The 15,211-nt window shown below is 44.0% G+C and overlaps 1 long non-coding RNA gene across 3 annotated transcripts in view; it reads right to left on the reverse strand.

Annotated features, from left to right (window-relative positions):
• Positions 1-15,211, reverse strand: part of LOC141577143 (uncharacterized) — a 114,397-nt gene that overhangs the window by 73,989 nt on the left and 25,197 nt on the right. For all 3 annotated transcript variants that reach the window (XR_012505773.1, XR_012505777.1, XR_012505776.1), the window contains one exon: positions 7,120-7,243. This is a non-coding gene — a long non-coding RNA (uncharacterized LOC141577143). The remainder of the gene's footprint in view (positions 1-7,119; positions 7,244-15,211) is intronic.

The raw sequence follows: 15,211 nt of genomic DNA on the forward strand, positions 1-15,211 counted from the left end.
AAAGATGATGGGGCGGGTGGTAGAGCTCAGTGGTAGAGCGTGTTCTTAGCGTGCACGGGGTCCCGGGTTCAACCACCAGGGCCTCCTCTAACAGATAAATACACCTAATTACCTACCCCCCCAAAAGAGCCCCAATGAAAAGAAAAAGAGAAATTTCTTTCCTAAGAAAACCTGATGTTAAATTTAGATTAAATACTTGAAAAAAAAAAAGAAAGAAAAATAGAAAAAGATGAGTGACACAAGCGATAATGCCCGTGAGATAAATCTGCGGTGGCTGCTGGCACGTCCCCATGTCCCACGTGGGAAAATCTGAAACATCCTTCTCACCACTCAGAGTCATCCTCAGCCCACCCCACCCCTCTCCCTGTTAAATGCAGGAGCACAGGCAGGGCCCGGCCTTTGCTCTCTCTGTGTCAACACAGTGAGACAGGATGGAAGGGGCCAGAGCACAGCCATTCAATGAAGGCCACAGCAATTAACATCAAAATGGTGAAGGATTCAACCCCCAGAAGGCCTTGAGGCTCAGGATGAAGAGATTTTACTTCTAGCAGATCTTGAGCTTCATTATAAACCCGTTGTAATAGTAACATGGTGAATAACACGCCCCAAGGCACCATGGCCATCCCAAGGCTAGCCACAAAAGGTCACAGTGTGGGAAATGGCCAACTCCCTGGGAATCCCAGCCCCCTGCCCTTAGGCTGCTCCTTCTATTTATTAGCATATAAAACAACCAAGCCCATGAAAACCAGCAACACAGCGCCACCTCGCGGTCATCACTCTCTCTCCCTCTTCGGAGAAGGCCCACACTTTGTGGAGTGTGTACCTACTTTTAATCTGAGCACCCAACCCCCACACCTCGTGGCATTTCTCCTGCCTTCCAATGTGTCTCTGTGAATAAATCTACCTTTACTCAACAGTGGCTTGCTCTTGAAACCTTTCCTGCATGAAGCCAAGGACCCACGTCTGGTGGGGCACATTCCAGGGGCTCAACCAAAGCCTGGGACACAGCCCTTCCCATGCCCCACTTATGTTTTCTTGTATCAACAGGACTGGGATGTGAAGGGAGTTCTGAGGCCCCAGCTAAGGGACAGAAGTAGCCCCCAGGACCAAAATGGCGGGCAGCCCCTCCCCCAGCAGGGGCCCTGAGGTCAGCCCGGTTCTCTGTGGTTCTCTGTTGTGCTGACTCCCCAGCCAGAGAGCGTTCTCCTAGGCCTGTCCCCACAAAACCCTTCTCTCCAAAATGCAAGCACATCATGTCACAGTCCTCTTATTCAACCAGGAAATTTTCAGCCCACTTTTTCCTTCCCTAGTAAAGAATCTATCTGTCCCCCCTCCCATCCCACCACTTCTTTCTTTGTGAGAACTCTGTACTCCCCATACACCATCCTGAACGCAGGTGCCTTGCTGGCTGGGACCGAGATGTTTCAGTCTCACACAGCCTGCATCCTTTCACTTTCCCCTTTCTACCTTAAAAAGCCTTTCCTGAGTCTCCCACCCCTCTGATTCTGAACTTCACAAAGTGCTGAGGTTGCATGCAGTCACTGTGTGCAAACCTCCCAGGTTTTGACTAGGTTTCCTTCACAAGATCTTCATTTAGGAGCTTCATCAAGAAGTTTAAAGAGTCTTTTCTTACATCGGAGTGGAGGAGCCTGCATAAAATTTAAATGGCCTTGAAGAGAGAGTTAACCAGGGACAGAGAGGTCATAGGTCTTAGTCAACAGTGTCACGAGGCAAAATGTTCTTCGAAGGCTCAGCGTGGCTTCTGAACACGGAGTCGGGAGGGAGGAGGTGCCAGGCTGTGAGTGGGATGAGTGACACTGCGTAAGCTACCCCAGCTGGGGAATTATTGGATTTTGTTCTAGTTTTCCAAAGAATTTCTTACCATCTTTTCTCTTATTGTTACATACCATTTCCTACGGATTAAGAAAATCAATGTCAGTCATTTGGGCCACTTGGTAGAAGCTACACGATGCCATTCACAGGGCTGGGATGTAACAGCCACACCAGTCTATGTTGAAAGACCAGTGGGGGTATTTCCAAGGTAATCACGGGCATGCAGCAAACTCCCCAGCTTCAATTACCTCATCTCAAAATTGGGGCCAATAAAACTACCAAGCAAAGTGCGTGATGATTATGGCCGACATCTGTTTACTAGGTAAGTGCCCGTGACAGCTGACACTGGATTAAGAATGAATATGATCAACGAGGCACAGTCAGCCTGGTTACATGCACCCTGCCTTCATGCCTTGGTGCAGGAGCGGAGTTTGTTTAGCTGAAATGAACGCCCCCAGAGCAGCTCCGAAGGGAAAACTCCCAGCTCTGCACGGCGAGGCGTGTTCCTTTCCTTCTCTGAGCTGATAACAGTTTACAGTCGTCTGTTTTTACATTTATCCCTTTAGTACCTGCCTCCCCTCCGGAGTTTTTGCTTAAGCAGAACAGGTCCAGGTTTGTGTTGCTGCCTGCCGGATATTCTGGGCTGGGAGACAGGCGACTCCACGTCTGGCTCTGGTGCTGAACGGAGAGGGCAGAAAGCCCAGGGGCCCATGCTGAACAGAGGCCCCTGCACCCAAAATTATGGTCTGACTTTGGGCAAATTACACCGTCTTCTTTACCCTAAGATTCCTCATCTGTTCATGAAAATAACTGCCCATGGCACGTAGAGTTTCAAGGATTAAAGGAAATCACCAAATTCACAACCTATTCAAGGGGCTACCAGTACGTCCTCAACAGGCACATGCTACCTTTACGGCTGTAACACACGCTAAGCGGGGCGGAAGGACACAGTGAACACTGCTAAGTGCCTGTTAAGTGTTTCATGTGTGTTATACTACTGTTTAAACTTACAACAAACCCAGGAAGAAACGAATATTATAATGCATATTTCACAGATTCACCAACAGTTTAATGGAGGTTACACTCTAGTCCAAGGTCCTTTGGTGAGGAAATGGCGATTTAAAGCTGAATCTGAGCCCAGGCCTGTTCTACACCTCTCTCCAATCCACCTCACCACTTGCCTATGAAATCCACCTGTCCAATACACGTTTGCACAGGTCAGCTCTTAAATGCAAAGTGTGCCACCGTTTGTCAATATTTGTTAATTACCATAAAGTGCTCTCAGAAACCGCTACAGAAAAGACAGGTTGACCCACATCCCTGCCAACAAAGAAGAGATATTCTGCCTTGCGTTCTCCTGTAATGTGCAGAAACCCTTCCCTACACCACCAAATTCAAATGTATGCTTCCTCCATGTTTATGTTTGCACACGGCTTATTAAAGTAGAAGGTACCTGCAGTAATTCCATCTCGTTTCCTTTGCAAGTTTCCAGATTATCCACAATCAGTCTGTGAATGAAAATACTACAATGTGAATTAAAATACTACAACAATGTCAGTAAACAAAGAATGCTGAAACCAAGTCATCAAGGCTGCCGCCACCCCCCAGTGCGGACAGACCTGAAGCCCAGCCTCTACAGCCACTCACAATGCTGCCCTCTGTACAGACTGAGAATAAGAAGACAGGATATTTGCCCTAGATAGCTAGGTGCTTGTCTAAAGAATGAATCCAGTGCGGTCAAATGATACATACAAAGGCACTAAATTCTTTAACTTGAGATGCCTGGATTTCTTTAGATAACAAGCAAACTTTTATTGTTCCAACTCCCTGGTCTTTGTTGTAAAGCTCCTATATAATCCTAGTTCCTCCCCTACTTCTTGGGAGCAGTCCCTCAGACAGATTTGAAGGCTGTCATCCCGCCTCGAGTCCTCCCGCCTAATAAAGTGTAACTCTAAACTTTCAGGCTACACATTTCTTTCAGTCGACAAGTCCCAGAATAGACACAACTCATCAATTCTGTAATGGAACACACTGGATCAGGAACCAAAAGCGTGTTCTAGTCCAGAAAAACTACGGGTCCCTCTTTCTTTCTGTCATTATACAATCCCACCAGAACTCATTAATTTGCTGTCTGCTCATCTGGCAACCAAACTCAGAGAAGAGTCAACTCAGCAGAGTGCTCTACTCGGGAGAACACCCCGCAGCAGCACTGCAGGCTACCTGCCCTCCCGCACGCTCTGCGGACCCCTAGTGTCCTCCGTGGAGACCAGGCCAACAGAGGTGTTCCCAACAGCTGCAAAGTCCCACAGATTAAATAAAAGCATTATATTTTCTACGATATGTTATGTATATTACCATCTCTGAAAACAGCTTTGCCAGAAGCCCAAATTTTCCACATTAATCTGCATAGGCAATTCTGGCCCCCAAGGGAAAACAAGTCTTATGACGATGCTAAGGCCTCCAAAGTCCTCTCCAGGACCATCAATCTAACTGCCTGCAGGCCTGCAGCTGCAGGCGGCTACATGTCTGTTTTTAAAGCAACCCCTTCCTGCCCTCGGGCGCTACACAGTCCCTCTATGCCCTCCCATCTCAGGGTAAGAGCAGCCGCTACAGAACCTAACAGGGCAGCACTGACAGGACTGGACACAGAGGATCAGAGCTAAACTAAGCCTTCTGGTGACACGAGCTTGTCACTGTGTCATTTTACAGATGAAGTTATATATAGAGAGTTGGGGTGATCTTGCTCAAAGTCACACAGCTAATAAGTGGCAAAGTCTATAACTCAGCTCCACCCTCTGGCGTGACGCTCCAGCTGGGACACCCACAGGGTTCTCTTGTGCCTGCCTGACCAGTCCTTTACTGTCAATCATAACCCACCACAGTGTCTGACCCTAGCCTGACTTTTCAGCCTCTTCTCCCTCTAGTTTCTCAGGAACAAGGCTGCTCGGGCCACTGTGTGACTTCCGGCTCCCCAAACCCTCAGTGCTCAGGGTGGTCTTGCCTGTGCAACCAGCACCCTGCTCAGAGGCTCTTCCTCCCCTGCAGGAGGATGTTTCCACTCTCCGCAGGGACACCCCCTCAGGGAAGCGCTCTTCTCCCCCTCAGCACGGCAGGTGTCCCAGGCCACATCCCTAGCTGCCCCATTAGGACTGCCTGTGCCCAGGTCTGCTAGTCAGACCAGCAGCCTCAGAGCCAGGGATTATGCCTGGGTCTCCCTGCAAATCTACTGCCCGCCTCACAGCCCCCAGCCAATAGGTCACCTGGAAGTCACAGCAAGTGCCCGACCCAATCCCGAAATCTCTTCATTTGCCAGCACCGCTGATGACTGGTCTCCAAAGTTTGGTCAGTTTCACACAAAACAGCAGCTTCCACTGAAGCTGAGGGTTTTCACTTCTGCTCCCCATCCTTAATGGAAACGTCAAGGGAAACCAAAAGACCTTTTCTCAACCCTTTTCTGATGACACATTCCCACCCACAATACTCACATGCTCAAGAGCTTTGGGTCCACGTGATTTTGTTTCCCTTATGCTAAGTGGCTCAAAACACTGCAGGATTCTTTCTCTTTTGAGAGTATTTGTTTGTACTGAGTTTATTGACTTTAATCTCTTTTTGTCTCTCTCTTAAGTGTCCCTAGCAGTTGCCACTACTTACTCCCTTCAGCAGCCTCCCTCCCATCATCTAGTCTAGGAAATCATCTGTGATGAGGGGCCCGGGGGCAGTCACAGAAGATGGAACAAAGGTAAAGAGAGGCTACATAATTTGCCCGAGAAGATCAGCTTCAAGCCCCAAAATTGTGTGTCACGTCCCTCTGTTTAACACTTATGCTAAACTAGTTAACTTTTTGTAGATTATGGTTATAAACAAATGAGGTATCAAAATACATAGAAGGACACACATCAACTCTAAGATGTTTATTAACTCCACTATTTTGTTTCTATTTATTTTATTTCTATTAAAAAATATTAGGAACCTCTGCAGTCAATATAACAAAATGTTAATGGGTGTTAAATCCAGAATATAGAGGCGTATGTGCATCATTACTCATAAGTATTTGTATGCTAACAAGACAAAATTACTTGAACGTCTCTCTCCCCTCCCCCTACTCGCTACTGGCTCTCACCTGAGCTCCCAGACCACACATTTAACAGCCTTTCACTTTATCCACAGCTGAACTCATCAGGGTTCCCCCAAAGCTCCCTCTGCAGCTTTCCCTCCTCAGAGCACAGCAGGACCATCATTTACCTCATTAATCCACCCAGAAACCTGGGCCTTACTCCATCCTACCTTCACAGACATCATTCATCCTTTCCTTTTTACCATCTAAACATGCCTAAAATCTGTTCGTTTTTTCCCGGTGACTGTCCCACTGACTGTCCCACCGCTCAGGTAGAAGCCACCAACACTGCCCACCTGGACTCACGAGTCTCCCAAGTGGCCTTCCAGCTGCTCTCCCCTACTTGAGACAAATTGGATTTTGTCACTCCCGTTCTTTTATGACTCTTTTCAAACCTAGTGTTCTTAGAAGAAACTCCAAGTTCTTCACATGGTGAAGGTGTTTGCCATGAAACTGTTCAGCTCAGGGAGGGCAGGACCCCCCTCCTCCTTGGCCCTCCTCTTTCCCTAAGCCCCGCCCTCTCCCTCGGCCCCGCCCTCTGGCACAGCGCTGGCTCAGGAGGACCTGCTGAGCTACACCAGCCTGTATTCTAACCCTGGTGTTCAATTCTTAGCAAATTGCTTCACTTATCCATACAAATCCAAGGTAGATTAGAAAGATTTTAGATGTTGAGCTAGACTATTGATTTGGGGATTTTGCACTAGCAACCTGCAATTACATGTTCTAATGATTCTGTCTTCTTAAAACCACACCCAGATTTAAGGAGTTATTTGTGGAATGTCTTCGGAGTAAAAGGGCCTGTACTTTTACAGACTTTATGTTGTATAACATGAACAACCCGGACAGGGTCACAAATGGAACTGCCTCACAAGTGACAGAAGACAGGTGAGAGGCACAAAGCAACAGGTCGCAAAGACGGTAAGAGCAAATTTGTTTTGCCAACCCCCCCAAAAATGCCTGAAAGAACCAAAAATTCTGAATTTTGAAAGTAAAAGATTATCATATAGTGAAATAAAATAAATAATCCTCTTCATCAGGGTTTCAAGATCTGACTCCAGATTTTTTAGCAGGCCGTACTGAATCCTAGCACAGAAAAATCAGATGGACTAGTGGTGAGTAAGTTCCAGGAAAACTGCAGTAATTCCTCCACTTGTGTAAGGACATACACTCACCTGCCAAAGGTGAATGTAGACTGCATTCTGGAGAAATTCGGAAGCTTCCAGGCTCCGCTTCTGGATGCCGAGGACACGCACAGCTTGGAAGCATGCTTCTAACTCAGTCACCGGAATTCTTACACTGCAGGGGGAAAAGGAGGCCCTCAGTCGATAGCAGAGATGTTCCTGTCGTGTATCACAGGCCGTGCCTCAGGGACTCAGTGCCCTGCAGCAGCCCGGCCCCAGGCGAGGACCCGAAGCTTAGCCCACCGAAGCAGGAGGTGCACTGTGCTTGAGAAAGCCCATCCCCGATGGGGGCAAGAGTGGCTGGTGGGGTTGAGTGAACATATAAATGCCCACAGAAATATGCCTGCATTCATTCAAGTGATACAAGCAACAGTAGCAGGCTATTTAACAAAATTTCAAATTTCAGTGTAAATTTTGCCATTCCTTTCCGCTTGTCCCCTGCACTCTGAAACAGGCTTAGGCTCTCTCACACCTGCAGCTCTGAAGCAATAGTTGTGAAGTCATTTTACTTTGCTGCAAGTGTCCTCGGTCCCCTTTTAACTGTGTCTGTCCTCTCTTAACACAGACGGATATCTTCCTGGATCTCTACATGAGTTCCTTTCTCCTCCTCCTCAGATCCTGAGATAAAGGACAAGTGAAGGCACATGACCAGAAAAGGCACTGTGGACTTGACTGAAATCCACAGTGACCCCCTAGGTGAGTGCTGCCCACCCCTTACATTCGATTTTCAAGGTTCTGCACAGGGTGACATCCAGCCCAGAGAGGTGGCCCAGGCCCATTGGAAGCTACGTGGCTTGGGCACGGGGACAGGTGCAGGAGCTGGTTCCAAGGTCAGGCCCCTCCCCACCTCTGCTCCCTTCTCTCCCGAGGCCCCGCTGCCAAGCACTCAGGCTCCGTGATCTTATGTCCTTCTCTTCTACTCTACTCCAAACCCTTTTCCTTTTCCTTTTTTCCCTAATTATCCCCAGCTGGAGTGATTTTTCAATCACAGTATCTGAAAAAATTTCCTGCAGCCGAAAATGAGGTCTCAAGAAGTCAAAGCACATATGCTACTTCCTGAAGAGTGCCGCTGGCTAGGGGGACCCTCACCAACACTCACGTGGCATCAGACATGTTTCAGGGTCGGCCACCCACAACAAGAGTGTGCTGTGACCCCTGTGCCCGCACAGCATCTCTGCTCACAAAAATATAGTTGGCCCACTTATCGGTTATTAAGAAGCAAAAATACAAAATTGCCCATGTTTCTTACTAAAATTATCTATGAAGCAGAAAAGGGAATTGTAATAGAAAAGAACAATTTTGACCCCATGTTAGGTCTGTTCCTTTGGCTTTAAACCTGTGCCCTGTTTTCTAGGCTCAGACTTGCTAGCTCTGCACCATTTGTAAAAGAAAGTTGCCTTTAGACTGAAATATCCAGGACAGCCTATTCTCCTGGCCGTGATCTTGAAGGATGCTAACTAATCTGCACTTTTGTAGAGATGGCAAGTTGCAAAATAGAGAATAACCTTTGTTTTTTTTTTTGGAGTTTTCACAGGGGCAACATGATTTGATCCGCATGGACAGCTGCAAGAACAGCGGATTCAAAGGACAAGCAATTCATACAGCAAGAAGTTTCCAACAACCAATCAAAATCCCGCCCCTTTTTAGTATAAAAGAAGACTCAATTCTGACTTGTGGAAGATGATTCTCCAGGACATCAGTCTGCCATCTTCTGGATCTGCCAGCTTTGCAAATAAAGTCACTATTCCTTGCTCCAACACCTCATCTCCCGGTTTATTGGCCTGTCATTTGGTGAGCAGAATGAGTTTGGACTCGGTAACAAAATGACTGCATTGGAGGTAGTATGTCTCCACTGTTTCCTCGTTTCCAATATGTAACATGCACATTACTTATGATCTAGTGCAAATAATTCATCAAAGACAACCACGAAAAGAAACTATACTCACCCAGCTATCAACACTGAACAAAAAACCTGTCAATTTTATATGCTGTTTAAGAACACAACCGAAAAACCTAACGTAGGGAGTTGATTCCACGGAAATAAAATTATTTCTACTCCTTCAAAACTTTTTCTTTTCTTTTCTATTTTATTTTGTTTTGCTTATTGAAAAGAAAATAAAAGTCAGATCATTTTATTTCACGTATTTTTGTTATAGCTACATACTTTAAATACTACAGAGACATAAATTGCAATAAAAAATTGTTCATATATTAGTATAAAGATATATACACAATCAATGGGGATTAGGAATGGAGTGGACATTTACTAAAAATCCACTGCAATCCAGTCTTTTACAAGCATATCCTGGAATATAAGCTCTCTTATCCAGGGGTCCTCACCCACATTCTCACTGCTGAGTCCCTTAGTAATCAACCACTAAGGCACCAGCATAGAACCATGTGATCTGTATTTTAGGAATAAATGAGGGAATTGATTCATTCAATTCTAAAACAATAACCCTAAAATAAATACTGAACTTATTTACAGATAAAGAAAATTTGTCCGTCAAAAAGTAAAGTTTCTTCCTCAAGGTCACAAAGCTAATAAATGGTAAAGGCAAGATTTGAACTAATCTGCCTGATTCTAAAAACTAAGGTGGAAATCCCATTAGACTGGGGAGGGTCCAGCTGCGCAGCCTATCACCCTATCTTTGTTCAGATCTAGCCTTAGACAGCCTGAGACAGCACTTCATTCCTATGGAACTCGAGGGCAAACGAGAACATTAAGGATTTTATATCCAGGAATTTCTTAGGTCTCATGTATATAAAGTGTCAGCAGGTCAGCAGAAAATCTCTGGGAACCATTAGTGGGTCCAGACCTTTTTGCTGATTAGAAACTCAATCTATCAGGACATAGTGACCTTCCCATGAGAGGCCACATGGACATAAACTAAAGGCAGCTGAACAATGGAAACTAGCAAGACCCTGGAACTCAAGCAAGAAGGATCCCTGCCATCCCCCACCCAGTTGCCTCTTCATCCACGTGGACACGAAGACAGAAGACCCGGGTTCTTGTCCAAGTTACACTATCATGGATTCTCACCCATAAAAAGTTACAACTCTATGCTGTCATAAGTCCTTTCCAACTCAAATATGATGACACCAATGTCTCAGAAGAATATCTATGTCTCCACTTCCCCTCTTCTAATAGGAGAATATTTCTATGGACACAAAGCAGAAATCCAATTTAAAAAACCATGCACGAAGCCAAGTGAATTTCTGCTTAAGAGACTTTCCTCTCACGCTCAGTGAATGAAAACTCAGAAAAAGTGGTCCTTCTCCTTCAGCAAACGGGAGGCATCCTGATTGTGTGTGTGTGTGTGTGTGTGTGTGTGTGTGTAAATCAAATATAATCGTCTGGGATGTGTACAGATTTTTTTTAATGTCACTGTAATTTCATGGGGATGAGCCAACATTTAAAGTAATTTGAATCTAGTGTTCTCAGACAGTCTCAGTCTCTTTTGGTGGAGGAGGTGAAAGGGGAGAGTAAAGGAGGAAAGAGGTAAATGAAACAAAGAAGTAAGAATACTGCTAGGGAAAGGCAAGACGTTAATTTTGTTCCTCATTGCATCACAACAAATTAGGGACTGGCTTTCCCCCGATGTCTTATAGAGCACTGAGTTGCAGAAGAAGAGGCGACAACCCATTTCTCACTGAGATTGTGGCTGTACGTGGCATCTTATAGACACAAATCATTTACACTGATCAAACACTCTAGCAGCAGGCCGTAATTCTCCTGTTTTGAGAGACAAGAAAACAGGAGATCAAAGAGGATGTATAACTTGACAAAAGTCAGAGGACCAGTAAACTAAAGAGGATGAATTCAAACTCAGATCTGAATGCAGAGTCTGCTCTTCCCACTCCCAGGACTGGAAAATCCTTAACACACAGGCTCCCCAGCTCCCCTGCAGTGTTCCTGGCGCCAAGCATTTCCCATGGTAATGTTAGCCAGTTCTCACAGACACAGCGCTCTGTGCAGCCAATGACCTCCATCGGACCTTGATCATCTACCTGCCACGCCCACCAGGCTTCACCATACAGGCAGGAGAGCTGGCTTTCAAGTGCATACAAAGCCACCCCCGGTCTAACCTGGGCTCTTCTGCGGCTTCTCCAGCCTAAAGGCAGCCATGAAACTGCTCACAGTCTGTACATGAGCCACACTACCTCTCTCCATCTGTCTCCCCACCTATACTACTACTTAGCTATGACCATTTTGAGAATCTTGGAAACAAATTTTTAAAAACAGAAAAGAAAGGATTCTGGAACAAGTGCTTAATACTTACAATTTTAAATGACAAGTTACAAATTGAGTATTGACAAACCGAATCTTCCTTTCTAAATGTCAGTTTTAAGCATTTAAATATATAATAGCAAAAAATTCTCACCATATTAACAAAAACATAAACAATAAACTGGAATAAATTCAAAAATAATGCCCATGTTCTAAATGGAGAAACTTCAGGACTATACTGAGTGTTAAAGTAAGACGTATGAATGTAGAGACATAAACATATTGCATGGAGGAAAGCAGTTTTGTAAAGATGTAAGTTCTCCTTAGAATAATTCAAAACTTACTAAAAACTCCCATGAAAATTTCAATCTGATTTTTTTAACTTGAACAAAATATTTTGGAACTCTTCAGGAATAATAAAATCATAATAGTAGACAAGAAAATTTGGGATGGAAGAAAAGAATCAAAAAAAAAATCAGACTGCCAGTGATTAAATAAATTTTTACAATATGTAAGATATGGTGCTGGAATAAGGAAGGGAGATTGACAGAAAGGAACCATGAGTTCAAAAAGAGACTCTAGTGTATGTAATTATTTTGTACAGGTGGGATTTCAAATCAAAGAGAAAAGTATGAATTCAATAATTGTCCTGGGACAATCAGAATCACCTAGAAAGAATAAATTCTATTCCTGTCATAATGACCACAAGATAAATTGCACATAGTGATGTAAATATTAAAAAGTACTAATAACAGCAAATACAACCCTTTGCTCTTATTAACTCAACTTCTCCTCACTATAACAAGTACTATTATAATCACCACCTTAGAGATTAAAAAAACCTACAGAAGAGATTTATTCCATTATAAGGAAGTATTTCTAAGAATGTCAAAGATAAAACCCATAAGGAAGACATTTACTATCTTAAGAGTAGTTTGAGCCACAACAAGAATAAAAAACTTTCTGAACAAAATGAAAGGAAAGAAATGACAAGAAAAAGCTCTGTGATACATGTTGATGAAGTCACGAAGTAAATTTTCATAACACACAAAGAGCTGTCACAAAGCAACAAATAGCTCCCTCACTTAAATGTTCACAAAAGACAAAATGAATCATTCATTTTAAAAAATTCAAAAGGCTAATGAGTGAAAAAAGCTCAAAACTTCACTGGTCATCAAATGCAAACTAAAACAATGAAAAAGAACTTTTGCTTATCATATTGGCGAATATTTTTAAGATATTCTAGTTAGTGTCCATCTGTGGGAGAAAAAATCATGAGCGACTTTTTCAGAGGATGACATATCAATGGATATGTAAACTCTGAAAAACGTACATACACACTGACTCAACTCCACTTCTAGGAATCGTTTCCTTTAGAAAAAAACAATCAGTCCAAACAGATGTATCCATCAGGGCATTTACACAGCACTGTTTACAAAGGTGGGAAGAAAAACTGAAGTGAAATCATATCCAGCGATAGAGAATTGGTTACATAAGTAATTGTGCATTTTTTCATTCCCCAATGGAGAAGGAATTTCTAGAGTCACTTGAAAGGAGTCTGTGATGAATGTAAGTGTCACATCCAGGGACTAAATTTCCAGAAGCCATAACTAAAGGAATACACATACAAGGTCACAGGAATGTCTGTACAAGAAGGATGCAAATCAAACATTCTTTCTGACAGTGGAAAATGGAGAAAACTTAACTGTCCACCATCAAGACAATGATGCGGTAAATCAAGGCGAGCTGCGGGCGCTGAGGGAGCCGGCGTTTCGCCGTGGTCCAGGGCCTTGTCCACAGCACTCTCCCACCAAATGTGTCCGTGGACAAGAGACGACACCCGCACATCAGGAGACCCCTCCAATCTATCTGAAAGGGCCGGGTGAGTCTGGAGTGGGAGGACGTCCATGATATACCCCTGAGTGAATAAAGCGAGCTGCAGAAAAACATATAGTATGGTCTCATTTTTAAATAAAGCATATATAAACACACCTATACATTGATATCTCATATGTGTATATATATGTATCTCATAGGCATAAAGGTCATGAAATATATATACCAAATTTTGCACAGCTTTTACTCTCAGGAAATAATGGGAAGGGAGTTAGGGGCCTTCCTGTACCACCACAGTTCTCTTTTCAGTATTTCAGTTAAGTATACTTGGAATTTAAAAGTTTATTTAAGTCCGAAGTAAAATGGACGATGCATTCCTTAAGACAGAATGCTACACTGGTCATTAAAAATCATGCCAGGGGAGATAGAATATTGTAGAAAAACATGTAATAAGCCGAATGAAAAATGGAGATTTCCGCACAGTAAACAGGGACAGAGTGCTCACTGGTTTTTATGACAGAGCTGATACACACTGACGAAAAGAACAGAAAATAAATGTTAAATTGTTAATTATTGTCTCTGAGTAGCGGGACCAGGATAGACTATTTTGCCCCTTTTTTCAGACTTATTATATTAAATGCAAATTATTTTTCATGTGAAAAAAGCATTTTTAGGCGTGTAGTAACACGCATTGGGGAATAATACATGAATACTTACAGAAACAAGTAACTAGGAGACACCGCAGCAGCGCTACACAATGTAGAACTGGCGATCCTGATTAACATCGTGCAGTTACATAAGGACCCACAAAGTGAGAGCACCTGCTGTAACAGGGCGTGGCCCCCTTCTATTTCTCAGTTGTGTCTTCAGGGCTGAGGCAGTTCTGAGCACGGCCAGTGTCAGTGCTGGTGTCTGGATGGATGCTACTGGAGGTGAGGGCACCTGCAAGCGGAGAGGAAGAACAGAAACCATCCTCTGCCTTTTCTGTCTTGTTTCTTTGTTACTTTAAAACAGAGGAATAAATAAGATAAACTGTGTATCTTCCCTACAGAAATTTCAGTAATGAAACCGTTTTTAAAGTCTTCACAGTTTATATTCTGCCTATAACTGTCTTTTCAACAAAGCATCATATTTATTAAATGTGAATTGACTCAGTTAATTAACTCCCTGTTGAAACATTCTAATAAAGAACATGAAATGCCATATGTAAAAGAACCAAACCTGCAGTGACTAGAACAGCTGTCTTGACGGCAGTGCATCCAGCCCGCACCATCCTGTGGTCCTGAGCTCCTGATGCTGTTAAGAGAGCACGCTGCTGCCTCAGATGGAGAGATACTGTGAAAGAGTTTGAACTCTACAGTACTGACAAAACATAACTGACAAATCCCAGGCTCCTTTGAGGCTGTCATTTTCTGTTTCTGGCCAACCCCCGTCAATGAGCAGAACCACCCCATTGCCGAGCCATGGGACTCATGTGGGAAGCAGTTTTGGAGAAATATCCAGGTATAGAATGTAACAAACTATACATAGATCTCTGAAAAAAGAAAAGATGCAATATTCTGATTTTGGAAGAAACTCAAAATATTCTCCTAAGCCTTAGTAGCTGGAAAGGCTGGGCATCTCCTAAGCCACTTATTTATTTCGCAGCCAGTGAGCATCTCCCACAAGCCCTGTTTCCCTGTGTCTGCTGGGAGCCTCAGGCACACTGTTGCTGTCAATCTTATAAGTCACAGGGCAGACGCGTGTCTCTCATGCCTGCAACCCTCACAAAGGCTTGCCTCCTAGCCTCACTGTCTGAACTTGGCCCCATTTTCTCACCTGTTTATTTGGTATCTGTTCTTCTGTAAGCTGCCTGAAATGCTTTTTGGAACATGTCAGAAGATTCAGTGGGTAGATAAATGGACAGATGGACAGGTGAGAGATGGGCAGACAGACAGAGAGACTCCAAGAAAAGGGGAACAAAGAAAATTTCCTATGCAGAACCCTCTTCTAGTCAGGGAAGAAAACCACCACGGA

Source organism: Camelus bactrianus, chromosome 3 (genome assembly GCF_048773025.1).
Source record: "Camelus bactrianus isolate YW-2024 breed Bactrian camel chromosome 3, ASM4877302v1, whole genome shotgun sequence".
Taxonomy (NCBI): domain Eukaryota; kingdom Metazoa; phylum Chordata; class Mammalia; order Artiodactyla; family Camelidae; genus Camelus; species Camelus bactrianus.